At 57.2% G+C, this 24,493-nt stretch overlaps 1 protein-coding gene and 1 long non-coding RNA gene across 7 annotated transcripts in view; one reads left to right on the top strand and one right to left on the bottom strand.

Annotated features, from left to right (window-relative positions):
- The window catches only part of PTPRN2 (protein tyrosine phosphatase receptor type N2), an 831,667-nt gene that overhangs the window by 405,968 nt on the left and 401,206 nt on the right, over positions 1–24,493 (bottom strand). The gene's annotated exons all lie outside the window — the stretch shown is intronic.
- LOC131508654 (uncharacterized) lies at positions 337–4,662 on the top strand. The gene is made up of 3 exons (XR_009260071.1): positions 337–523; positions 802–1,341; positions 1,565–4,662. It is a non-coding gene; the product is annotated as an uncharacterized LOC131508654 (long non-coding RNA).

Here is a 24,493-nt window from a genome sequence, read left to right as displayed (position 1 = left end):
AGATGGGCGATGGGCATGAAGGGGGGCACATGCTGGGATGAGCACTGGGTGTTGTTGTGTGTAAGAGATGAATCACTGGGTTCTACTACTGACATGAACCCTAACTGTATGCTAACTAACCTGAATTTAAATAAATAAGTAAATAAATAAATAAAATCTCGCCTGTCTTCTTTATGAACTTGAGAAGCGTGGTATTGGAAAGACTGACAAATACAAGCAATGGAGTAGAACTGAGAAGCTAGGAAGACTGACACCTCCACGTGGGACTGGGGTGTACAAGAGATGTGACATCACAGAACAGATATGATGTCATAGGTTGGAGGAAGAGAGGACATTTAAACCATCCAATAAAAGGTGCCAGGACAGTTGACTAAGTAGAAAGAGATAACATTCCATCTTACAACAGCAGCAAAAAAATCCAGACAGATTAAAGACTGAAATTCTAGAAAAGAATACTGGCGAACATTTTTGTGACATCACTGTAGAGAAAGATACCATGATGGAGATCCAAAAAACCCAAACCGTAAGGAAAATATTGATCAATTTGATAAGATTAACTTCTAAAAAATTCTGTGCAGTAAAAGATATCGTATACAAAGATAAAAGATAAGCTGTATCTTTATTTTTGTAACATACATAATTTACTGACAAAGAATATTCAAATATAATACCATACATTATACAATAAAATCTTATACTATATGTACTATGTAGCATTTACATACAAACTTATGGTGTTTATATACAAATATGTAATGCTTATAACATCTTATAAATACAAATGTATCTTCTCATTTATAGCATCATAAATGCTATACACACGTGCTCCACTCCAGCCCGCCTGCCTCATCCAGCGGAGAAGAGAGGCTGAGAAGCACACGTGAAGTCACAACCTAGGCGCACTGGTCACCAGAAGACTGAGACCTGATCACAGGACCACAAAACTTCCCCTCCCTCCACATCAATCACCCTTCTGTATAATAATGGGGAATTATAGCTGCTAGAGCTGCACAGCTCAGACCTTATTTTTAAACTCTCTAGGGAACCCCGAAGAAAACAGGAAACAAAGCAAGGACACCAGAGGGGACTCCAGCCTCTGACATCTACGGCCAAGCGCACAGTAAACAGCCCAACTCACAGCCAGGTAGACACGAGCCTTGTGCCAGAGGCCCATTGACCCATTATTTTGTCTGGAATATCACGTCTGGCATTAAACAGAAAGTACAAGGCATGCTACCAGTCTGAAGAGACAAAGAAAACATCAGAATCAGACTCAGATATGGCAGAGATTTTGGAATTATTGGACCAGGAATTTAAAATAACTGTGATTGGGGCGCCTGGGTGGCGCAGTCGGTTAAGCGTCCGACTTCAGCCAGGTCACGATCTCGCGGTCCGTGAGTTCGAGCCCCGCGTCAGGCTCTGGGCCGATGGCTCGGAGCCTGGAGCCTGTTTCCGGTTCTGTGTCTCCCTCTCTCTCTGCCCCTCCCCCGTTCATGCTATGTCTCTCTCTGTCCCAAAAATAAATAAAAAACGTTGATAAAATAACTGTGATTAATGCCCTAAGAGTTCTATTGGAAAAAGTGGACAACTTGCAGCAACGAGTCATGTAAGCACAGAGACGGAAAATCGAAGAAAGAATTTTTTAAATGCTAGAAATCAAAAACACTGTAGCAGAAACGATGAACACCTTTGATGCACTCAAGGGCAAACCCAGGCGTGGTTGATGGGAGAGCCAGGGACCTTGAAGATATGTCAACAGAAACTCCTAAAGCTGCCTTGCACAGAGAGGAAAAGTGACCCAGACGGAGCAGAACGCCCATGGAGGGTAGGACGGGCTGTGAGAGGTGGCCGTACGTGCAGCGAGCCCGCCACAAGGAGAACAACGAAAGGGACAGAAGAAACATTTCAAATAATAACAGCTGAGAAATTTCAAAACCAATGACAGACACTAAACCGCAGATCCAGGAAGCTTAGAGAGCACCAATCAGTATAAATGCACCCCAGCATCTACACTATGGCATCTCATATTCCAACTGCAGAAAATCAAAGACAAAGAGAATATCTTGAACAAGTCAAAGGGAAAAGCTCCTAACCTACTGAGAAACAAAGGCAGAGCTCCATTTACTTTTTCAGAAACCACACAAGAAGAGAATGAAATTAAATATTTAAGGTGTAAAAGAAAAAACACACACCAACCTAGCAGTTCTGTATCCAGTGAAATTATCCTTCACAAGAAAGGAGAAATACTTGTACAGATAAACAAAAAATGAAGGATTCTGTCAACAGTTGGTCTACCTTGAAAGAAATGTGAAAAGAAGCTCTTCAGAGAGAAGGAAAACAATATAGGTGAGAATCGGATCTATAGAAAAGCTATGCAAATATCCAAGGAGAAGCATTCCAAGCTTTGGGAAGAGCAGTACAAAGGCCCTGGGGCAGGGTGGGGGGCAGAGGAGTGGGGAGCTTGCTGGGAATGTTTCAGGAACAGCAGAAAAGCTGAGGTAATTGAAACAGACCTATTTGTTATTAAAGGAAGTTAAAAATAAGAATAAAGATACATTACCTGTATAAAAATTGACTCCCCCTCCCAAGTAGTTCTCAATACCATTAACATACAGAAACAATCGAAAACTACACAGAGTCAATATTTATTCTGTTGGAAAACCTATGACCAAAGGGATATGTGAGTATTTAGGCTCAGGAAAAAGGCACTAAGTTATGTGGGTCTGGATCCTGTAAGGTCAGCCGTCCGTCTTCGCTAACTGCTGCAGCCATGCTGCCTCTTCCTGTAGCACTCCCCTCACACGAATGACGAAGTCCGTGTTTGAAAAGACCGACTTGCTTCAAGCCACGTCTCCCATACTAATTCGTGTATCTTGCAGAGCTCCTACTAATCTCACAGTTTTGAGTGCTTTGTGTATAGACAGCACCTGTATTAAGCCTTCAGGATCGACGTCAAAAGAGAGGTGTCTGCAGGGAAAGATGTAATTAAGGACACCAAGAGACCCTGAGGGGCACGCAGCTATGACGCTCCCCTGCCGGCAACAGCACGCAGCCAGGAGGCACCGTCGCCAAAGCACCCAGGGTCTTCGCATCCAGAGACGTGACCGCGTGGATTTCCAAACTGTGGCACAAAGAAGCCAGGGAGGGAGACACAGGGCTGAGAAAGAAACCCCATGCCACGTGGTCAACTCGGTCCAGCACTCCTGCTGAGTGGCGCGTTCTGGTTAGCGATAAGCCACAAAGCAAAGCAACACACGCCTCACAAGGGTGCGAGCTCAGGTAAGCCAGGGCCATGGTTATGACCACGCCGTCCATGTGGCAGTCCAGGCAGGAATGACAACGGCGGAAAGAAATGAAAGATTCCCGTACTGGAAATAATCCCGAACATAAGGACACAATATTTCCACCTACGCCATGGCCCTTCACTGCCTCACCCCTGCACTGTCAACTACATGCTGCCTCGGTCAGTCCCTGAAGGCCGCTCCTGCCTCCTCAGTGAAAACACGGACAACAGGCCGCTACAGGTCCGTGGTTCCCTGCAGACCTCGGGCCGCGCTGATGGACACCCGCTGTCGGTGTGCCAGGGAGGAGAGTCTTGGCGCTCAGATTTGTGGCTGGCACAGCATTGGAAGACAGGCTTTATGAACTACCTATGAATATATTTATATTACGGTCGGTTATCATCACTGAAAGGAAATCTCGCCACTGTGCTCATTTGTAAATTCCATATGTCTACACACACACAAATACATATACATCCGTGAAGTTTCTGGAAGGCACGCAAATCGTCTGGCCACCCTATAGCAGTCAAGGGAAACGGAAGACAGGAGGAGAGTTAAATTCAAGGCCCCAGGGGGCTAAGATCACACGCTGTGTGAGGGGGAACCTCTCCTCTGATCTGTGTGAACAAATGCAAGGTGCTAATACCCTGTGCACACCAGACTGTGACCTTTACTAACGAGATTCCTCCTTGTTGATTCAGGGGGTCCCAGGTGCAAACGTGTCCCGCCTAACGTGAGCAGCTACACTTGGCCTGGGGACGTGACCAGAACTTTCACCCTTGTCGCCTAAATTAAAGGGTTGCTAAGTTTTCCGACAAAAACGCTCATCGGCAAAACCATGTCGCCCACAGCAAACTCCACGCAGGACAGGCAGCGTCTGGGTGGCACACACAGCCCAGGGAAGAAGGGTGTGACCTCGCCTCCTGGGCCACCCGCAGCAGAGACCGGTTGCCAGGCAGCAGAACGTGACATTTACGAACGTGCCCACGAAACTTCCCTAGATCTGACGGCACCCGAGCCGGCAAGCCTTCCTGCAACCGCGGACGATTCCAGAAGGCCCCACGACCGCCTTGGAAAGCCCACGTCCCAGGAGGCGGATGGGCACTGCTGGCAGATGGGCACAGGTGAGCCCATGTCACTGGGTCAGGGTGTCACCGGTACATAAAACCTGCAGGATGAACCTACTGTGGCTCACTCGGAACACCTGTGGGTCCCCTAACCCACGCAGCCCACGGTCCTGGACACAGCGGGGGCACACGGTGCGGAGAGGGAAGAACACGGTCAGAGCACTGCAGGCAGGGACACGCTGGGCACCTGCAGCACATCTCACGTGTTCATAGTACATCGTGGCACCACTATTTTCATAAAATTAATGAACTCTAGGGGCGCCTGGGTGGCGCAGTCGGTTGGGCGTCCGACTTCAGCCAGGTCACGATCTCGCGGTCCGTGAGTTCGAGCCCCGCGTCAGGCTCTGGGCTGATGGCTCAGAGCCTGGAGCCTGTTTCCGATTCTGTGTCTCCCTCTCTCTCTGCGCCTCCCCCGTTCATGCTCTGTCTCTCTCTGTCCCAAAAATAAATAAACGTTGAAAAAAAAAATTAAAAAAAAAAAATTAATGAACTCTCAAAGCAACCCTGTGGGATGCTCAAGATCGGGAAATTTAAAGTAACTTTATCTGAGTTACATGATTCCCTGGCAGCCTTTGGTGAGTAACAGGTGACGGGAGAGAATTGCCACGTGGCGCTGTGGCGAGGGGCTGAGGAGGGAACCATCGATAGCAGAAAGGGGCGATCTTTTCCGCTAGTTCATCTGTGTCGGACTCACACCCCTCCATCCCTGTAGATGCCTCACCTCTGTAGGAATTAGACACAAAAAAGCAACATTCCCACCCATGTCCTTGTTCCTACTGAACAGGGAATACTTGGGGCCGGCTCTAAACTATCTGCAGTCCCAAAGAAGGGACACCCGCCAGGGGCTTGGGAGGACAGCCACCACAGGTGGAGCACAGACGGGTCCCCTGGGAACACCGCAGGGGAGAAGGCACCGTGCTGGGAAGGAGGGTCTCTGGGTGTCAGCTCTGCGGGGCTCAGAGCAGGGGCCTTTCTCTGTGCATGCACCAGCAGAAGCGGCCCCATCGTGAAGGAGTGCTGGGTGGGGGGCTGGTGTCCCAGGGTCAGCCGGCTGCCTCCAGAGGAGCACTTGGAAGCCACCGTGAGGAACACCGTAGCCGGGAAAGATCCTGAACAATGAACGTGGCCCAAAATGCTGAGTAAAACACTATTTTACTTCGCAGTAAAACATGCCTGAGTTTTATACCGATAATCGCTGTTGGGTTATTGTTAAGTAACGTTCCCTGTAACACAGACAAACAAGGTTCTGTCGTTAAAACCATGCTAAGCTCCCGCGTGTGGATCGCCCACTAAATTCGTCAGGGGACTGACAAGGGGACTGGCCAGGGGTGGCTGTCAAAACCACACCAGCTACAGTGCAGCTGAGCACCTGGCATCTGACTCGGCTGAAAACCATCGAGGGCTGTTTGGAAAACATTCGTATATAACATGCAGCATCAGAGTTTGCTTTTGGCAAAGGCGGTGATGGGTACAGAAAGCCAGTCGCTCTGAGAGGGACTTTTTTTATTAGAAAAAGTAAATGGGACAGATGTTCACGTTCATCGTATTTCCAGTGATTCGTTCTCGGGGGTAAAGACCCTGACCATCCAGCTATGCGCCCCTTGAAGCAACAGGCTCCCGCAGCCTGGCCTGGGCCTGCGTCTTCAGTCCTCCCGTCAGTGATCACATACAAGAAGCCGAGGGGATGGCGGAGGAGAGACGGGGGGTGTGCAGGCAGCTCGAGGGTCATGGCCAGCGTGTCTAGGGGTCTTTGAGTTCAGGGAACAGATGTGAGAGACTGGGCAGTAAAATCTTCCCGTCGTATCATTTCGAGCCTGAGGAATCAGGAGAACAAGAAGCTCGCTAATTGTTGCACTGCTGGTTAGTGACAGACCCAGGAGCAAAATGCAAAATCCTGGACTTGCCAGCACGGTCTTTCCCAACACACTGCCCCTCAGGTACCTGCAGTTGACCTTTGACCTAGAGTTGACCTTTGAGCTCCCGATGCAGCCCGTTCTCAACAGCAGACGCTCAGTGAGAATGCAGCATCACGGCCCACCCCTCAGGAGGGGCCAGAGCACAGGCGCAGGGGGAGCACGGCCCACACAGAGGGAGCACGGCCCACGCTGAGGGAGGGGCCAGAGCACCGGCACAGAGGGAGCACGGCCCACACACAGGGAGCACGGCCCATGCAGAGGGAGCACGGCCCACACCTCAGGAGGGGCCAGAGTGCCGGCACAGAGGGAGCATGGCCCACGCAGAGGGAGCATGGCCCACACAGAGGGAGGGGCCAGAGCACCGGCACAGAGGGAGCACAACTCATGCAGAGGGATCATGGCCCACACCTCAGGAGGGGCCAGAGCGCCGGCACAGAGGGAGCACGGCCCATGCAGAGGGAGCACAGCCCATGCAGAGGGAGCACAGTCCACACAGAGGGAGCACGGCCCACACAGAGGGAGGGGCCAGAGCACCGGCCCAGAGGGAGCACGGCCCACACAGAGGGAGAGGCCAGAGCACCGGCCCAGAGGGAGCACGGCCCATACACAGGGAGCACGGCCCACACAGAGGGAGGGGCCAGAGCATTGGCACAGAGGGAGCACAGCCTACACACAGGGAGCATGGCCCACGCAGAGGGAGCACGGCCCACACAGAGGGAGGGGCCAGCCACGGGCACAGAGGAAGCACGGCCCACGCAGAGGGAGCACGGCCCACGCAGAGGGAGCACGGCCCACACAGAGGGAGCACGACACACAGCTCAGGAGGGGCCAGAGCACAGGCACAGAGGGAGCACAACCTACACACAGGGAGCACGACCCACGCAGAGGGAGCAAGCCCACACGTCAGGAGGGGCCAGAACGCCGGCACAGAGGTAGCACGGCCCACGCAGAGGGAGCACGGCCCACACCTCAGGAGGGGCCAGAGCGCCGGCACAGAGGGAGCACGGCCCATGCAGAGGGAGCACGGCCCACACCTCAGGAGGGGCCAGAGCGCCGGCACAGAGGGAGCACGGCCCATGCAGAGGGAGCACGGCCCACACCTCAGGAGGGGCCAGAGCGCCGGCACAGAGGGAGCACGGCCCATGCAGAGGGAGCACGGCCCACACCTCAGGAGGGGCCAGAGCGCCGGCACAGAGGGAGCACGGCCCATGCAGAGGGAGCACGGCCCACACCTCAGGAGGGGCCAGAACGCCGGCACAGAGGGAGCATGGCCCACGCAGAGGGAGCAAGCCCACACCTCAAGAGGGGCCAGAACGCCGGCACAGAGGGAGCACGGCCCATGCAGAGGGAGCACGGCCCACACCTCAGGAGGGGCCAGAACGCCGGCACAGAGGGAGCATGGCCCACGCAGAGGGAGCAAGCCCACACCTCAAGAGGGGCCAGAACGCCGGCACAGAGGGAGCACGGCCCACACCTCAGGAGGGGCCAGAGCGCCGGCACAGAGGGAGCATGGCCCACACCTCAGGAGGGGCCAGAGCGCCGGCACAGGGAGCACCTGTCGAGATGCTCCTGTGTCTCAGAGCACATTTCCTAACTCGACACCTGGGGAACGGGGGAGTGCATTTCTGCTGCCACATACGAGCTGAGCCCTCTCCCTGCTCCTGGTGTGTTAGCCCGTAGCACAAGCTTGGCACCAGCTTGCCAAGAAGTCTGTCTAAATCTATCACGTGTTCAGTTTTAATTTAACCTTAATCCTTCCAGATCAGTAGGGGGCAGAGAGGCAGACGACTAACAAGGGAGGTGAGTCGCTGACGCGGAGGGGAGGTCTGATGTCCCCCAGCTGCATGAAGCCTCCAGGTACATTCCTGCCTCACGTGAATTCGCCCGTCCCCAGTGTTTGTTGTGCGCCTACCCTACTCACAGTGCACCTTGCACACTCGGACGCCTCCTCCGAGGAACACGCAGAGGAACGCAATCCCTGAAGACAGGGCCTGCCCATGGAGCATCATGGCCACCGGAGCCAGACGGGCCTGAGCGGGAGCCCCGGCACCACGTTTGTCAGCAACGCAAGCCAAGTGGTTAGTCTCCTCTCCCTCCCAGAGGGCCTTTGATCCAGGAGGAAATGAGGGACACACGTGGCAATGTCCAGAACATATTGCAGTAACTCCAAGAAAGGGCTGGGGCGTCATCCCAGACCTCAGAGAAGGGCTGGCAGCGTCCCATGTGTGGGCACCAGGCGGCGGGTCGGGGGCCGCAGGACAGAGCCAGCAGCGGCATCGCGGTGGCCGAGGGAGGGTATAACCGGTGCCTGGGGACGGAGGGAGCCAAGGCTCAGGAGCAGAGGGACTCAGAGGTTCTTGACCCTAGTGGCAACTCAGAAAGACAGGCTGGGGCTGTGCAGGGCGACCCGGAGTGGAGATGCTGTGCAGAGACAGGACCCCGGTGAGGCAGACCCTTGTCACCTACAAGGGGATGCCAGGACTGGGCAGTGACAGGGACAGAGAAAACAGGCGGCCACGGAGGGCAGCCAAGGTGGTGCGTACACATTTCTCGTGAGGGCATTTTCTTCTCGAAACGTGTATCTAGAGAATATAACACCAGGAGCATGTGTACGCACATATACGTGGGCACGCACACATGCAGGCCTACACACATGTGCGCACACTTGTTCCTATGCACAGACACACATGCTCACGTATATGGACATGTGTGCACACACACGGTCACACGTATGTACGCAAGCATGCACGCACACGCGGTCACGTGGACGCATACACACAGGTACACAAGCACACACACACACATGTGTACGGTTAGGTACCGTTCTTCTGACTTTCCTGTTTGTGCGCATCCCTAACAGAAGGCTGGGGAACATGGTACCTTTCCAGCTCTGCGGCATCAGAATAGTCTCCTCTCAGGCCACACGTGCTACCTTCCTCTGGACAAAGCCACGGTGTGAGCGGCTGCCCTTGTTTTCTCAGAATAAAGTTCTCCCAATGGCAAGGCAGTGTGACTGGGCTCTGCAGACCCGAATGGTTCACTTTTAGGCACACTGGTCACACCGCAGTGACGCAAGCGTCACTTCACAGTGACATAAGTGCCACATCCCCGCCGCCACTGGCACCCCCATCCCGCTGAGGCTGAGTTCCTGGACTTGAATGTGGCCGGGTGATGGCTCCTCCATTTCTCGGGGCACATCACGAATTGGGGGTCATGTCCTCGTCACCATGCTATCAATGGCTGGAGGAGGAAGTGAGGGTTGAAACTCGGGTCTCCGGAGCCACGGCACTGCTCACACCTCTGTTTCCAGGGCTCGGGTCCCACCAGCGAACCCACCTCCCGTCGAAAGGCCTCCCCTCCTCCAGAGGAGTGGAGCTGCCCCGCCTCACCGTCTGCCTGGCCCCTCCGGCCACCGTCCGCCATCTCCCATCTCCCCAGTGGTGGACGTCCATGCTGCCTTTGCTGACGACTCTGGACCACTCTCGGTGGAAGCCGCCGTCACCCTGCCTTCTCCTGCCCCGTCTCCTCACTTGCTCCTCTAGACTCGCCTGGACCTTCTGCCGGCCCTGCAGCTCCCTGGGGAGCTCAGCCCACTTCAGGGCACCCACTGCACAGCTCGGGGCTCACCCCTATGCACACGTCGAAGATTGCTGCCTGGGAGACTCTCAGTGCTCGGTAACCACCATGCGGTTACCTTTGGTGCCAGGGGGAGCTAAAGCAGAGGAAAGTGGTCCAGGCACCACTGTTAACCATCCCGTCTCATTGGGCCAAAAATAAAACACATGCAGAGCAGTGAGCGCCCCGATTCACAAAACCAGCAAATTTCTGCAAAGATCCATTCAAGCCAAACTACTTAAATGGCCTGAGAAAGGTTACTGTTTCAAACACGGTCGACAGAATTACTTTGGAAGGAGTACAACCATTCAATGAGTGCACACTTTCATGGGTTGTTTTAAAAACAACTGTGTTTTTATTTCTGTATTCTCTTAAGATCAAAGAAAGCCATAATTTATAGAACAAAACCTCTACTAAGTCATGCGTCGTAAGTACTTGTGGACGCGATTTTCTCTAACACCTCCTCAGCTCCGTGAACTCCAGCCTGCCCAGCAGAGATGAGCTCAGGTCGACGTGACACCTGCCTCAAGCCCGCCACCTCTGGTTATTCACAGACACGTGTGGGTGCGCCAGGTACAGTCACGAGAGAACTCCTGACTCCTGTCTCCAGGCTTATCCAAGACCCACGGGCCACGCGCTCTGCGCCTGGGCTCCTGGCTTTCCTCAGGCGCAGGTGGCCCTGCCATCAGGTGCCCTGTGACCGCCGCCCCCCCCCCCCGAGGGCGGGACTGGTAGGACCCGTCACGGTCCTCTCTCTCCCACGGTCTTGCCACTCTCGTTCCCTGCTCCCCACGTGCCCGCCTACCAGGGAGAGAAGTGCATCCGTCCCTGCGCCTCTCAGCGCACGTAGGAAGACACCAGCAATGTCGGAGGCTGGCCAACCCTGTCTCCGCGAAGCTGCACTAGACCCACCGCTCACACCCGCGGCTTTGTGCAGAGAAGCCCACTGGATTTCCAAAAGTCCATCCCCCGCACACCAGACACAGAAGGCACACTGCCCGTGCCACGTGCCCGACACTGGCGAGCAGGTGTGTAATGACAGGGGGTAAAGAACCCACAGACGCTCTGTCCCCACCGGCGGGTGCTCCCGGAGCCATGCCACGGGTCCAGATGCCCTGGGGCACTCGCTTCCCTTCGCTGGTTTCTGACTCCAGGGATGAAGGTGAGGCGTGGGCTTGCACACTCACACACATATGCACATTTGATTGTGCTCGCACACACGTTCACACTCCTACACACAAACACAATCACACCGTGCTCACACTCACGCCTGCACTCTCAATGCCTGCAGAGCCACACACAGTGCTTGCACACTCAAACATGCCTGCACACATGCTCACACACCTTAGCACACCTCCACACTGGCACACACTCGCATACAACTCTGTACACTCATCCATATGCATTCACACCACGCTCACACTCACACATACCTGCACTCTCACATGCTTGCATGCACACACCAGGCTCTCATGCACTTACACATGGTTGCACACTTGAACATGCTCACACATTTGCATATACTCGTTCACAAACTTATAAACACTGATGTACACACTCATGTTCACATCCATGCTCACACTTGCACATGGCTGCATTCACATGTGCTTGCACACTTACCCACTCACATACACACTTATGAACGCTCACATACATGCTCACTTGTGCTCACATGCTTGCACACGCTCGCACACGCTCACACACCCATAATGGATTTACCAACTGGTCTGGTGTGAGGTGCTCTGTGAGTTCTTTTTTTAAAAAATGTTTATTTGTTATTTTGAGAAAGCAGGGGAGAACGAGTGGGGAAAGGGTGGAGACAAAGGGAGACAGAGGATCCCAAGCAGGCTCCAGGCTCCGAGCCGTCAGCACAGAGCCCGACGCGGGGCTCGAACCCACGGACCGTGAGATCATGACCTGAGCCGAAGTCGGCCGTTCAACCGACTGAGCCCCCCAGGCACCCGAGTGCCCCAAAGGTTCTCGCGTGTCAGCACCGAGGAGAACAACGACAGGCCCGTTGCAGGAGCTACTCACCGGGAGAGCCGTGCGCGTGTGTGCATGTGTGTGTGTGTGTGTGTGTGCGCGCGCGCGTGTCTGGGAAGCTGGAAAAGCTCACCTGAATCAGGGCCCTCATGTTGCCCTACCAAGTACCTGGCCTCTTTATCTTTCTGCGTTTCGATGATGCACAGTCCTGATTACAAAGTGTCTCAGCTGGTAATAAGTGCACTCCATTTTTCTTCAAATGTGCGTTTTATTCAGTTCCCAGATGAATCCAATTAGCATATCATTGTGACTGATTAAATATGCCTCATGTAAATTTACATGTCAAAACACGCTGAACTCAAACAGATAGACAAGGCCGCCAGGCGTCCGTAAACAGCTCTGCAGGCACAGCCAGCTCGAGACACAAAAGCTGAAGTTGAAATTTGCGGTGATGACCAGGTAGAGACCGAGGAAAAGCAGAGAGCTGCTGTGACTCATGCATGAGGGGAGGGGATGAATGTGGACATTCGCCTCCCTTTGTCTCTGACGAAAAGCTATTGACAGGAGGCTCCCCGTCTGCATCCAAGGCTGTCGCATCAGATGAGCTCATCAGGTGATGGAAATTCGGCCTCTGATCCAGGAAAGGTCCCTGGGCACTGGAGTCGAGACTGTTTCAAAGAGATTATATTATCTTAGACAGCAGGATTAAATTAACATGGGAATGACTTCTACGAGAGGAAATTTTTTTTGCTAAACATGTGCTAATGTTTATTATGCATAACATTTTCTTATCATAAGTGATCTCCTTTGATGTCCTATCCACTCGTTCGTCGGTTTCTGACATTCTTTTCAGAAGGGAGCAAAATCCCAAGGATGAAAACTGGGTTGTGAGTGTTGACGGAGAGCCTCACCGGATTCCTCTAAAAGCAGTGACCATGGGTTCTGTGGGTGATTTGGGGGAAATTTTTTAAGTAACGAGCGATATGAAGTCTGGTTCGGCCATTCACCACGGGAAACACCTCCTGTGGGACGCGCTGGGTCTGTCATCACGGGGTGGGCACTGTCACTCCTTTGCTGCACGCGGGGGCCTCCTGGAGAGCCACAGGAGCACGGCTGGCTGACGGTCAGCCACCGCCACCCCTTCTCTCCACCACGTCCCCTCGAGGTCACACTACCCCAGGCTGCCGCCAGCCAGGACAGAGGGCGTGGGCGGAGAAGGTCTGAGACGCACCTGCCTCTGGGGCTCTGCCCGCACCTTTCCATCTGCCCGTTCCAGGCGCCCGCCGGCCTCACCACCCCCCCGCCCCCCACAACCCTGGGCTCCGGCTGACCCTACCCATACCTGCCCCTCAGCACCCTAAGTGACGCGCCTCCTGTTACAAACAGCTCCACTCCTTTGCCATTGTCTCACGGGGAGCGTCACTCTCTCAACCACGAGCGAGCTCAGTGAAAGTGATGTCCCTTAAACGAACCCAGAAAGGGGTTCATGGCAGCGGAGACATGTGCTCCCTGTGAAGAAATCTCAGAAGCACCAGGCCGTTAAACAGGCTTAATCCCAAGCAGGCTCTGGAGAAGCTCACGCCGGGCCGGTGCCCGCGAGCAGCGGAGAGACAAGTGCCACCAGGATCAGAGGGACCGTGTCAGCCACGTCCACGGTTCACTTGCAGCATGGGGACGGCGAGGCCTCTGCGTCTCCTCTCTGTGCAGCTGTGCTGTGGAATCTCAGCCGTTCAGTCAGGGTGGAAATGGTACAGAAAAGGCGAAAACACATCATTTAAAACAGAGGAAAGGAAACATGTCCAAGACCGACTGTGGCTCTGACACCAGATCCGGGGGGTTCTTCAGAGGGATGAGTATTATGACAAAATGGAAAACAAGTGTTCTCAGTGTGTCTTATCGTGAAGTGTTAAAGGGATTAAATCTGTTTAACGTCGAAGAGAAAAGCACTTAAACATAACAGGCATGTTCCGGAAAGCTGCACACAGGACGCTCCTTCTCACCTGGGTAGAGCTGCAGCCTGCTGAGGGGGGTTTACAGAGACCCCAGAGCGCGTGGAGCCCTGTGAGACTCCTTTCCGATTCGGCTGGCCGTGAGCGCCCCTGTGGGGTGGGGTGGCCGTGAGGGTCGACGTGGCAGTTGCTCGCGGGGCGTCCCGCCCGGGTCTCCCCTAGGCAGGTGCCAGCTCGGAAATGGCGCCGCCCGAGGGACCGCGTCACCCGCTCCAGGGAGGTGACGGAAGGGAGGGTTGGCGCAAACACAACCAGACCTTCATTCGCTGGTGAGCGCGGTCCAGAGGCTAACAGTGTTTTCCAGGATGTGGGATCCATCCCTCGAACGTTTCAGAACGCCTTCACATGGCTGGGGGGAGAGGCTCCAGATCAGGCCAGGCCACGGGGCTGGGCTCCGCACCTCCCGGACCATCTGCTGTGTCCACCTGGAGGCATCGGGCTCCACAACCTCTGTCCCTTCTGTGGGTACCGCGGCCCTGTCCCCTCTCCGCCCACGATGGGTGCATCTTTGCTTCCTGGACTCTGCGTTGACGAAGCTGGGGTCTGGCAGCCGTGCGTTCCTCACGTTTCCCTCGCTGCCCTCTCCTCCCTCCCATCCATCACCGAATCCCACCCGTGTCACCTCCTGCCTGTGTTTGCTGCTCTAAGTCCCGCATGCCAGCACCTCTCCCTGGTTCAAGGCTCACTTCTCCCTGGTTTCTCCGCCCCCGTCTGCTTTTGCTCTGTGGCTGGACAGCCCCCGCCAGCCCGGCCCTCCCTGACCCCCATACAGCCGCGACGCTCGCCCACGCCCGCCTCGGCTGGACCGCCGGCCTCCCTCTCGCAGCTTCGTCAGCTCCTTCAAACCGCTGATCGCAACCAGGACGAGTGTGACCCTCCACCGGACTCGGGTGGATCTCTGTCCCTGACAGACACTCTGTACATACGGCCGTCACGGCCTAACAGCCAGCCCTTGTGCGTGCCATGGCACGATGTCTGTCTCACCACGACGGGGCCAGCCTGCCTCGTCAGCAGGACCTCGCAGGGTCACAGGGAACAGGCGCTCGCTCCGTCCTCCCCCGGAGCCGCACAGAGGTCTTGGAAAAACCACTTGGTAGGAGTCACTCTGGGACTCTTTTTACAGAACCAAATTTTTGCCCTGTGCCCAGGGCTGGGCCGGCCATCAAAACCCTCTTAAGGGTCACGGGGATCAGCTGGGGGACATTTACAACTAACCCTTCAGGAGCCGAGTCTCAGATCAGTTCTCCCAAAACTAAGTACAGCACAAGGGCTCTGCCAGACAGACTTCTGCTCTCTCACTCTTCCAGCGACATTTACTTCCCTTGGTGAACTCTGTCCGCCTCATTTCTACCTCGAAGAGCCCTTCCGGTGTGCCTGCCCAACCAATTCAACAGAATTGAGAACTCAGCCGGCCGTGGTCACTCGGTTCACACCCTCTGCATCACCGTGGAGCTGCTCCTGTAATTATTCACAAGCCACCGTCTCCCTGAGTGAAGCCACGGGACACTTGCCCGACGCACGCAAAAGTCAGAAAGAGCGTGTCTCCGAAAGACTCGGGGATTAGAAGCCTTTGCTAAACCACGGTCTTCAACAGGCAGTAAGTGCACCCTTGTCTGCCGTGACGTGTCCCTAAAGTTTGTAAACCGCAGAAACACAAGCCACGGACGATCGCAGTGGTCCGACAGGCTGCAGCCTCCATGGGACTTCCCTCTGCGGCAGCATGGCCGTGGGCTCAGCCGGTCCGTCCCATCCCATCCCGTCCCCTCCCATCCCGTCCCCTCCTATCCTGTCCCGACGGTGCCTGTGGGCCCAGGAGCCACCGCACACCCCCCTCCCCCATCGTTTGCAATCCCAACTCCTAACTGAGGATAAAAACAAGAAATGGTCACAGTCCTCCTCTCCTTCTCCCTCAGCCACATTGCGGGTGCAGCTGGCTGGGCCTGAGTGCGTGAGCCCCTCCCCGCGTGCGAGGTCTCTGTGACGTGGGCAGACGCGGGCAGTGCGTGCCGACCTCTCCCCTCTGGATCCAGGCCCGCCCCGCCCTCCTTGTGTCCACGCGCCGCTATGTCATCAGACGTGCGTGCGTACTTCCTTCTTGCCCGCAGACTGTCCCTTCCCTGACACTGAGCTCCACGAGGGCAGGTTCCCTACAGCTCACGCAGCATCTGCCCCAAGCAGGAGCTCAGTAAACATTTGCTGCAGGGCCGGGTGGGGCCCAGGAGGAGGGGGAGGGTGACCACGGCTGGGGTTCCACGTTCTCACTGTTGTCAGGCTTCATGCCGAGGCCCCTACCTCCTCGTTCGCTCACTTCTCACACCTCCAGGTGGCAGGCTTCCCACTCACCCCGCAGCCCAGAGCGGCTGTCACTTGCCGAGATCACAGGCCGGCTCTGGCCTCACTCTTCGTGCAACTCGCACGCGTCCCATCGCCTGCGTCACGCGGGGCCAGAAGACAAAGGTGACCGGGACGGTTTTCCTGCTCATCCCACGTGTGGTAACTGGGGCAGGCTCCCTGCTCGACACGGAGCAGCCAGCCACGGGGTTCACCCCTTTTTCTCTCTCCAGGCTTTTGTGCAGGATGATGCTAGAAATAGGGCAGGATAAGGAAGCTAACTGCACATGGCAGTCACCTGGGCTGGAGCAGCTGGGGCGTGGCGCCCCGTCCCAGTCCTGCTGCCCGAGAATGACGCCCGGCCGGCCCAGGCGCGCTGCCTCTGAGTGTGCGACTCGGGGCAAGAGTTCCTGCCCGCGTGGGTCACTGCCGAGCCACACACACCCGTGAGCGCTCCTGTAACTGACAGTCGTGAACCCCAGGGCTGAGAATGGCCGGCATCAGAGCGGCCCTGGGCAAACTGGCGTGTCTTCAGTGAGTCCCGAGCACGGCCTGAGGCTCCCCGGGCCTGCCGGCCTCGTCCGAACCCAAACGGGCTCCTCGGCAGCGGTGCCTTCTCTAAGCAGAAAGCCTTCATCCCGAAGCCCCGTCGCCTTCTCCCCCTCCAGCGCCGCCGGCCCCCCCCTCCCCCACCTCGTGGACAACCACTGGGCCGACGCGGGGCGGTTCCCGGAGAGGGGACGCACCCCGGGCCGCGGGCTAACGGCGCTTCGGGCGGCCTTCTGTCACTGGCTTACGTGGACTGTGCGGCTCTAGAAAGTGGCGGTGGTGCCCCGTGAGCGTCTCGACCAGCACTGCAGCCCGCACGGCTCCACACGGCAGACGCGCACCGCCCCGGCTCCGGAGGCTGGACTCCAGAACCCGGGTGCGCGAGCGCGGGCTCCAGCAGAGGGTCCTCCCTGCGTCTGGTGTCTGCCGGCCGGGCTTGCCCTGCTCTGCCGACCCCCCACGTCTCTGTCCTCACGGGGCACCCACCCCAGCCAGCGTGGCCTCCTCTTAGCCTGATGACATCACAGAGGCCCTGTCTCCAGACACAGGCTGGTACCCGGACGTGTATTCGGGGCTGCTTCCTACCCACAACGGGCACCGGCCTCACCCGCATCTGAGCGCGGGGCTCGGGGACATTCCTGACACGGTGAACGACAAACGGCATTAAAGGCCGCGTCCGCCTCGTGGAGAAGGGAAGGCGTGACGGCCACATGGTGCTCTCGGCCTCGGGGTTTACGAGCCACGCCGCTTCCTGGCTCGCTGTCGATGTGATGTTCCCGACACCAGCAGGGGACCGCTCAGCCTCCGTGGGATGAACCGACCGGAGCTCTCTTCAGCTCCGAGACAGGGTCACCGTCCCTGTCGCCCAGCCTGATCACAGCCGCGTCCCAAATTAAAGGATCAAACCGGCCCAGCGGCTCCATTTAGAGACGTGCACCCACCTCTGCCATTACTCACGCGTTAGCGGCCGGGACACTGGGGAACAAGGTGGGGGCTACGCCCACGCGGAGGAAGCCAAGGACAGCTCTCCACGCGCTCGACAAGAGCCACTCCCAGCCTGCCTCTGCCACGGCTCCCATTCGGGCCGAGTCTCCTGTCTACCGGCTGCCGCCGCATGTCCCACGGAGGTGCCACGCGGGAATGCCCAGCAGAGGGGTGGCCGTGAAGCAAATCCTCTCCAGGCCAAAGCCACTCAGAGGAGAGAGCAGACCGCTCCATGGCCGCCGGTGCCACGGTGTTGAACACTCAGGAGCCCACGTCTGGGGCGTTTCCAACACCGTGTGGCCGTGGACCCAGAGGCAGCGGAGGAGGGAGGCGGCCGTGTTACGAGCCGCCGCGCGTGGTCACAAGGGCTCCCTCCTTACCAGCGCCCGGTGCAGGGCGGGGACGGCCCCGTACGGAGTCCGGGTGGGAAGGCTGTTAATCTGTTGGGGTGTCAGAGTCAGAAGTCACGGGAGCCACTCTTGAGTGTGGACAACGGATCACGTGGTCCTGGCTGCTCGCGGGGAAGAGGCCGACACTGCTTTTTCGACAAAAGAAAGTGCCAGAAAACCAGGCTGTGGCACTCGTGAGGCTGCACGGGGCTCGGAAACACACAGCACCGTCCCACTTCTTTCCCCGAGGAAGCCGGAGCTCGCTGAGCTCCAGCCCCTGGCCGAGCCATGGACGTGCGGGCCCTGCACCACCTTCCGGGAATGAGCCCAGCACGGGAGCGAGCACGGGGGCAGCCTCGCCCTTGGAGGGAGGGGAGCCGCCCCCCCGTCACACGGGAAGGTGGGGTGCCCAGAGATGCCGCACGGGCGGACCCCAGGTCGTGACAGTAAAACCCGTCCCACCCACCTACCTGTAGGGGGGCTGTCGTGCGACCTGGGACAGACACACGCCACACGCGTATACACCTGCACGCACCTGCACACCTACACATATCACACACCTGCATACCCACACCCTCCTCACATATCACATGCATGTGCACACCTATGCACTCTGGCACCTGCACACTTATGCATGTCATGCACACGGACTTGCTCGCACACGCCACACACCTGCGTGCTCACACATATCACACACAGGTGCACAGCTACACACACTTACAATGTCACACATACACACACCACACACTTGCACACCTGCACACCTACACATATCACACACCACACACATACACATAGCATGTGCATATACATAGTACACAACTGCACACACACATGCCTGCACACATAACTACAGGCACTTACACACCACATACACCTGCACACACATCCCCACACATGCATACTCACTGCTCTGTTCGGGAGGAGACGCTGGGCAGACCCTTCGGGGCGTTACATGCAAACCCGACCCTGCTCTACCCGCCGTTCTCCACTAGCCGGCCTCAGTGGGTACTCAGGAACAGTCTGCGTGGACTCCCGTGGGCCACGGTCCGCCTCCCCATGGACCGCGGCACACGGGGCCCTTGGGAGCAGCCGCTGTGTCTCAGAGCCCGCGATCTGCATTTTCTCAGGTTCTATCCTGCTTCTGGTCTGCTGACGGGCCACATCTCCCTGTGACAGCGGCCCTACAAACATCCGTGCACGGAGGCAAACAGGCCCCCGCCTCCAGGGACAGTGTGAACCCTCCTACGGAACAGGCAGGCAAGAACACGGGGCTAATTCTGCACAGTCCACTAGAAAATAGCCACGTACACAGAGCGAACTGGCTTTAACCTCGCTCAACCCAAACTAGCCTGGAGAGGGTGGAGCCTCTGGGGCGGCTGCCCATAAAGCAGGTTCCTCAGTGGGACGACAAGGTCCCAGAAAGAAATTGTGGCTGTAGGCTGGGGGAGCCGCGGGACCGCAAGCAAAGGGCCTCTGCCTCCAGCCTCCGGGGGCTTGGGGACAAGCAGCAGGTGCCACCCTACGCCTGTCGAGCCTCCCCACGCTCCCTGCACCCCAAGAGTGCCTGAGCCCAGCAGCCGTCCGGTGGTTGGGGTTCTCACCCCTCCTGACATTCCCCCCCCACACACACACAGGGCGAGGGGCACATGCAGAACTAAAGAGGATGGTGTGTGCAGTGCGCGCTCCTGCTCAGGACAGGTGCCCCCGAGGCAGGCGTGCCGTCCCGCACCCCCGTGCTCCGGGAGAGGAAGGAGACAGCACCTTCCGGAGGTGGTCTGGAGGTTCAAGAGGACCTGGGGACAGGATGAGCAACTCACGTTCACTGCTGCTTCCAGGACCATCCCGGGACGGACAACTACCACACTTCTGTCTGCAAAGCATTTGAGAGAGTGCCGTCCACAGAGAGAGAGAGCTGTCTACACAGGGAGAGAGCTGTCTACATCGACAGAGTGCTGTCTACACAGAGAGTTCTGTCTACAGAGAGAGAGAGCTGTCCACGCAGAGAGAGAGCCGTCTACACAGAGAGCTATCTACACAGAGTTGTCTACACAGAGAGAGTGCTATCTACACAGAGAGAGAGCTGTCTACACAGAGAGAGCGCCATCTGCCCAGAGCTGTCTACACGGAGAGAGCCATCGACCCGCTGCATCTGAAGGATGCCAATGGTTCCATCTTTCCTGGAACAACCCTGTATACTTTTTCAGTGTCCCTGTCTTCTTCTCTGTAACCTGAAGTTCTCGATCTGAGTGGCTTCCTGAAGGTCGTCCGCTGGGGGCGTGCTGCTTGTAGGGGCAGGAACGCAACGGTCGCCTCTCCTGACGAACAGGTGGACCGCCGGCTCGATCACACCGTCCCCCGAGCATTGTCGGCAGGGTGTCCACCCGCTCTGTGTATACACGCCCGCGTCACACGCACGTCAGGTTGTCTGGCGTCCCTGGGACTGCGGGGGGCACGGAGTCCGGACGGCGGCACAGAGCAGCCACGGTGCACCTCCTGCTTCTGAGGGATTCGGGACACAGACTCAGCCTGGCAAAGAGCGGGCGTTGAGAAGGACACGTGATACGAGACAACACGGTGTGGCACAAAACCACGTGACGTGATATGACGGGACACGGGACGCAGAACACGGGACACGGCGTGACCGATACGACACCACCTAACACATCCTCTGGGTGGGAGACACTAACGAGGGGGCCCGCGGCGTAGGGGTGAAGAGGGGAGCACGGGAGGTGGGCCTTCCTAACAGCTCCACGGGGCACCAACCTTTGTCCTGGCCTCGAGCCCCAGAAGCCAGGACGGGGTTTTCCGGCCGAGAGGCTCGGAGGAGCATCCGAATCAGCCGTGTCCTCCCCGAACGCATGTCTTCGTCGTGGAACCGAGGGCACGAGGTCACAGCGGAGCCCCGCATAGGCCTGCCGAGGACTAGCGCGGACGGAGGCCACCTCGGAGAGTCTGCGGGGACGACGCGAACCGGCCCTCGGCACGTAGGCCTCCGGCACCAGCTGCCCGAAAGCGAAGGGCACATCTCGGGTAAGCACGGAAGAGGCACGGAGGCGGACAGCCGTGGGGCCGGCCAGGACGAGAGCCAGACCGGGCTGTGCCGGGGGCCTGAGGGAGGGTTACGGCCACCACACAGCCCATGAGCCATGTCAAGGGTGCTCTCACATTTCCACACAGAGCGTATACGAAGTGGAACCATTCCCCAAACTGATGCCAGGACTCTGTTACTCGTGCATTTAGAATAAAGTCAAAAGTCCACAAGGGCCTCCAAAAAAATAACACACTGTAAATTTAATTACAGATAAAAGAAATCTGACTTCAATTAAATGATGATAAATTGCATATTTAGAATAGAAATTACCCTGGAGCATGAGAATGTTACTGTCCCTCCGTACTCCTTCGGACTAAGCAAATCACAAGAGATTCGCCCCTTGAACATGCTCCTCAAGAGAGAGAATATGGTGAATGCGTGGAACAGCAAGTGTAATGCGTGGAATAGCAGTTATAATGCACGGAACAGCAGCTATAACACGTGGAACAGCAAGTATAACACACGGAACAGAACAGCAGTTATAATGCACAGAACAGCAGCTATAACACGTGGAACAGCTAGTATAACACACGGAACAGAACAGCAGGTGTAATGCACGGAACAGCAGGTATAACGTGTGGAACAGCAGGTATAACACTTTCCTGGGAAAAGCCTGCTCTATGCCCCAATGTCTCACCGTGGGGCCCCAGGTTACTTATGTGCCCAAAGTCCCTTCTGACAGCGAGTTGTGCTTCTGTTTACCCTCTCTGAGAACCACCTGTCTGGCCAGCAGTCAGGTGAGCGGGAAGGTCTGGGATCGAGCACAGCCTCTCTTCAAGCTCTCTTCCACAAGGGGCCGGGTTCCTGGCTCCAGGATGGAGAGAAGCCCCTACTGCAGGCTCCATCCCCACTCGGGGGGGCCGTCGGGGGGCCGGAACCCGACGTAGGGCTTCTCCCTGTGGGGGCGCCTTCACACATCTCCCGCCTCTTCAGCGAGAAGGTAGTAGTGGCAGCACTGGGCATCTTCTCTTGGGCAGATGCGCAGGTTTACCTTACTTTAGGCCGCAGGTCCCTTGAGTTGTCCCAGCCTCGCGTGGCCACCCCTCCTGGAGGCGCCTGCCCGTCCAGACATGGTTCGGGACCGAGCAGACCCCTGGGGCAGGCTGGCGACGGCGGGGCCCGCAGCGGAAGCTGAGTGCTGGCCAGCGAGCAGCAGAACCTTAGATCCTCAGGCTGTCCTTGCTCAGCACACGCTCGAGCGTCACGGGGCGAGCAGTCATTGTCCTAGACAGGATCCTAAGTTGGAGGGAGACAGGATGCATTTTTCCTCTTTTCCTGGAATTGCTCTCCCAGCACCGCACAGAAAAGCAGACTGCTGCGGAGGCTGGTGGCTGCGAGCAGGGGCGGCAGGGGGCGTATTCACAGGGGTGTGGGGTAGAGTCAGGGTGAAGTCTTATCTCCACGCAAATGAAAATGCCATAAACACGCTTTTCAGAGAAGACTCCTGCATTCGGGGCGTCTCAAGAAACAGGGGAAACGTATTTCAAACGCCTCACAGTTCTTTTTGCTTCACGTTCGTTGTTCTTATCAAACCCAAACGCTGATTGAGCTCCTGCCACGGGCAAGGCACCAAGTTCAGTGGTGGGGTCTAAAGACGGGGACCACCTGGCTCTATCTTCAAGGACAGAGCGGTCAGGGGCTCCCAGACGTCACTGCCACCAGCCACGCCTGGCGGGCGGGTCTCACCCTGGCAGCTGGGCCCCACACCAGAGCGCAGGGGTGATTTGTTAACAAGTTCCCAGCCACGCTGGCAGTGTTGCCCTGGGGATCGTGCTTTGAGAACCACTGTCCCGGACCTCTGGGGTCAGCCAATGTTCTCCGTAAAAAGCCACGGTAAGCACGTCAGGCTTGGTAGCCACAGACAAGGTACGAACGGTGATGGCATTGAGGGCCAGAAGGCCTGTGTGGCCGCGGGCCGTGGCTGGCCAACTCTGGGGAAGCGGCGAGGCAGGGGCACAGGCCGGGGGCAGGGACAGGCGGGTGCTGGGGGGTGAAAGCTCCAAGGAGCCGACCGCACTGCCCTCTAACCTCTTCCCGAAGAGCCAGAGAAGATCCAGGACGTGGGCTTGAAGACGAGACGGGGAAGGCAGACTGGGCTGCAAGGGTGCGGCCAGGGGCCCCGGCAGGGCTCTGCAGGGAGAGGGGAGAGCACCGGGCCGACAATGCTGAGAAACAGGAGTGTGGGAAGACAGGTCTCCGGGTGGAATGGGGAGGCACCGTGTGCTGCTTTCCTCACTGTCCCTGTGCCGCTCTGTTCTGCCCGGGGCCCCCACAGCCGTCACCAGCCCAGCAGACGACATCTCTGTTCCCAACCCTCCCGTCGGAAGTCACACGGCACACGCAGGAAAGCAGCTGTTGGTGGAGTCGGCTGGGTTCAGAGAAGACTCATAAAACCAGACAAATCCCCGTAACTGGGGACCCTTCAGACCCTAAGGCTCACCCTTGTCACCACCGTTAAAGCAGGGCAGCCATCAGCTCCGTCACAAACGGTTTTGGCCGAGCCGGGGATGCCGGTGCCGTAGCGAGGCTGGTGGGGCTTCTGAACGTACCAGTTTACACCCCGGCGGGAACCGTGTCAGTGCTTTTGCGGAAGACTTTCCACGTGGAATTTGCCTCTTCGTGCTTTGCCGTCGTGAGAAAATGCCGAGCGAGCACAAACCCTTCACGTTTAAGAGGCATCACCGCGCCCCGCGTGTGGGCTCCGGGCCAAGGTGCCGGAGCGCAGGGCGCCTTCCTTCTCGAGCCTCCTTCCCGTGACGTTCACGCCACGTGCTGATGCCTCCGGCCGCCACCCGCAGCCCGGCTTCCCTGGTGCTGCCCATCGCCAGCATCTCAGCCGTGTGCCGGCTCGCCTCTGTGGAGACGCCCAGACAGCGACGCCACCCACGCACCTGCCACCCCACTGTGGGAAGGTCCGAGCTCTCCTGTCTCCGAGTACAACCCAGGGGTCTCACCAGGCCACGAGGCTTCCACATTCTTACAGCCACGAGCCACGTGCACTAGGCCACGAGGCTTCCACATTCTTACAGCCACGAGCCACGTGCACTAGGCCACGAGGCTTCCACATTCTTATAGCCACGAGCCACGTGCACTAGGCCACGAGGCTTCCACATTCTTACACACGGTATGTTGTTACCCTCCAAACCCACGACACCTGTCAGCTCCTGGGCCACCTGAGACCTTCACTGAAAGAGGCTGCGTCGTGATGCACTGGC

The sequence above is a fragment of the Neofelis nebulosa genome, chromosome 4 (genome assembly GCF_028018385.1).
Source record: "Neofelis nebulosa isolate mNeoNeb1 chromosome 4, mNeoNeb1.pri, whole genome shotgun sequence".
In the NCBI taxonomy this organism is placed as follows: domain Eukaryota; kingdom Metazoa; phylum Chordata; class Mammalia; order Carnivora; family Felidae; genus Neofelis; species Neofelis nebulosa.
The sequence above is the reverse complement of the archived record's forward strand: the minus strand, read 5'-3'. Positions and strand labels throughout refer to the sequence as shown.